Below are 3,555 nucleotides of genomic sequence, written 5' to 3' on the forward strand. Positions count from 1 at the left end.
AACAATTATATATGAAAAGATGTTCATCCTCACTGGCAATTAGGGAAATGAAAATTAAACCTGCAATGAGATACCACCTTACACATGTTAGAGTGGCCATTATCAATAAGACAAGTAACAGTAAGTGTTGGAGAGGTTACGGAAAAAAGGCAACCCTCATTCACTGCTGGTGGGAATGTAGACTGGTACAACCATTATGGAAAGCAGTCTGGTGATTCCTCAAAAGATTAAAAATAGAGCTACCATACAACACAACAATCCCACTCCTGTCTATATACCCAAAAAACTTGAAATCATTTATACACAAAGATATATGCACCCCTATGTTCATTGCAGCATTATTCACAGTTGTCAAGACTTGGAAACAAATAGCCAAAGTGCCCTGAGATAAAGGACTGGATAAAAAAGATGTTTATATATACACAATGGAGTACTGCATGGCTATAAGAAATGATGAAATAGCGTCATTTACAACAACATGGATGGACCTTGAGAACATTATGTGAAGTGTATTCAGACAAAATAGCTAAGAACTATATAATTTCACTCATATGTGGAATATAAAACTGAAACTTATGAACACGAACAGCAGTGTGGTGGTTGCCAGAGGGAGGGAGTGTGATGGGGAAAAGGGGTTCTAATATGAGGGGACAGGAGAAGATTTCATTTTGGTTGGTGGGCACATGGTTCTATATACAATTTTGTAACTTAGTAATCCACACATGAAATCTATATGTTCATGTTGACTAATGTGACCCCAATAAAATTTAATAAAAAATAAATAAATTTGTTTAAAAATAAATAAATAAATAAATAAATAAATAAATAAATAAAGCACTTAAAAATTAAAGTCTATTCATGTTGATAATGGACAAAAAAAACACAAAAAACAAAAACAAATGAAGACCAAAACATTTAATGTTCTGGAAGACTGATTTATTTACTTGTCAGTGAACAACATTCATTACTTGCATTTGATAAAGCTAGAAAAGAAATAGGAGTGAAGATTATAATGCTCAGAGGTAGAAATAAGAAAAACATATAGTACAATGAGGTAAGTAAAGCAAAGAGTAAGAAATATTTCAGAGACTATTCCAGCACTGGCTGGAAAGTCATAGTCAATTATCACTAAGATCCCTCCTACCAATGAGGTTCTGTGATTTTTTTTTTAAAAAAAGGTAAACAATTGCAATTATGTTACAGTAAATATATAAATAAATTTAAGTAACATAAGTTATCTAAGTTTTGTAAAATAGGGAAAGTACAAAAATATGGTAAATACTCATTTGAATTTTGAAGGAGGGAGGGCCTTGAGTTGTTAGATAAATTATTTTTTTTCCATATTATTTTGTATTTCATTATCTTATTTCATGGACTGATATACTTTCAATTAGAACATCTAACATGACAAATATTCTTGTTAAATAGTTATCATAGCCGAAACCGGTTTGGCTCAGTGAATAGAGCGTTGGCCTGAGGACTGAAGGGTCCCGGGTTCGATTCCAGTCAGGGGCATGTACCTGGGTTGCGAGCACATCCCCAGTGGGAGATGTGCAGGAGGCAGTTGGTCGATGTTTCTCTCTCATCGATGTTTCTAACTCTCTATCTCTCTCCCTTCCTCTCTGTAAAAAATCAACAAAATATATATTAAAAAATAGTTATCATAAATTGGTGATCCTGTGCCATGGTATCCTCCAGGAAGTTTTTCGTGAGGGGAAACTGGAAGATGAATGGGCAGAAGACGACTCTGGGGGAACTCATCACCACTCTGAAGGCGGCCAAGGTGCCAGCCGACACAGAGGTGGTTTGTGCACCCACCACTGCCTACATTGACTTTGTCAGGCAAAAGCTAGATAGATCCCAAGATTGTTGTGGCTGCCTCTGGGGCCTTCACTGGAGAGATCAGCCCTGGCATGATCAAAGAGCCACATGAGTAGTCCTGGGGCACTAAGAGAGAAAGCATGTTTTTGGTGAGTCAGATGAGCTGATTGGGCAGAAAGTGGCCCATGTCCTGGCTGAGGGACTTGGAGTGATCACCTGCATTGAGGAGAAGCTAGATGAGAGGTAAGCTGGCATCACTGAGAAGGTCGATTTTGAACAAACCAAGGTCATCGCAGATAAAGTGAAGGACTTGGAACAAGGTTTTTCTGGCCTATGACCCTGTGTGGGCCATTGGTACAGGCAATACTGCAACACCCCAATAGGCCCAGGAAGTACATGAAAAGCTCCAAGAATGTCTTAAGTCCAATGTCTCTGATGCAGTGGCTCAGAGCACCCACATCATTTATGGAGGTTCTGTGATTGGGGCAATCTGCAAGGAGCTGGCAAGCCAGATTGACGTGATGGCTTCCTCATGGGTGGTGCATCCCTCAAGCCTGAATTCGTGGACATCATCAATGCCAAACAATAAGCCCTAAATCCATCACCCTACCCTTCCTGCTATGCCAAGGACTAAGAAGCTCAGAAGACCAATAACTGCTCATCCCTCTCCCCACCCCCACACATGCTACCGATAGTATAACCTGCCCCTTCTGGTGGCCTAATCCAAACTGTACTTCCTCTTTACCATTTACACCTGTAATGGTTGGAACAATCCCTTTTCCACTTACTATGATAATTGGAACAAAACATCTCACCAAGGTGGCTTCTCCTTGGCTGAGAGGTGGAAGGGGTGAGGTTTGCTCGTGGGTCCCCTCAGTACCCACTGAAAGCAAAAAAGAGAAGCCATCCTCCTCTCCCATCTAATATATGGGGACAAGGGCTGGGAAAGAGCCCTATCCTCCCCCTGAGGCCAGGGGTGCTGTTCTCCTCCCTGGTGCCAACACCTGTGTGTTGTGTATGTGAGCAGTCACACTTGGGGGTGGGAATAAACATCTGACATAAAAAAAAATTATCGCATACTTTAAAACTTTCTAGAATATTGCTATTTTAATTTGGCTTGTAGGAAAGACTATAGAGCTACAAAATATAGACAACATGATACAATGGATGAAGAGATATAAGTAGAGGTGAAAATTGGAGAGAAAAGTAACAGCAATATTCACATCAGTCCTTCCTTCCTTCCTTCCTTCCTTCCTTCCTTCCTTCCTTCCTTCCTTCCTTCCTTCCTTCCTTCCTCTCTCTTCTTTCTTTCTTTCTTTCTCTCTCTTTCTCTCTCTTTCTCTCTCTTTCTCTCTCTCTCTCTCTCTCTCTCTCTCTCTCTCTCTCTCTCTCTCTCTCTCTCTCTCTCTCTCTCTCTCTCTCTCTTTCTTTCTTTCTTTCTTTCTTTCTTTCTTTCCTTCTCTGTCTTCTTTTTTTAAATCCTCACCGAGAATATGTCTTTATTGATTTTAGAGAGAGAGGAAGGGGGAGAGAGAGATAAACATCAATGTGAGAGAGAAACATTGATTGGTTGCCTCCTGTATGTGCCCTAACTGGGGGATGGAACCCTCAACGTGGGTATGTGCCCATCAAACTTATAACTTTTTGGTGTAGGGTGTGACATTCCAAACAATTGAGCAACCTGGCCAGGGTGAGGCATTTTTATGTAAAGACTCCCAGGTGATTCTGATGAAT

The 3,555-nt window shown here is 40.3% G+C and overlaps 1 pseudogene; it reads left to right on the plus strand.

Moving 5' to 3' along the window:
- Nucleotides 1–1,684: 1,684 nt before the first annotated feature.
- On the plus strand, nucleotides 1,685–2,606 carry LOC132229356 (triosephosphate isomerase-like; annotated as a pseudogene).
- Nucleotides 2,607–3,555: the final 949 nt, after the last annotated feature.

This window comes from Myotis daubentonii, chromosome 3, assembly GCF_963259705.1.
Source record: "Myotis daubentonii chromosome 3, mMyoDau2.1, whole genome shotgun sequence".
NCBI lineage: Eukaryota > Metazoa > Chordata > Mammalia > Chiroptera > Vespertilionidae > Myotis > Myotis daubentonii.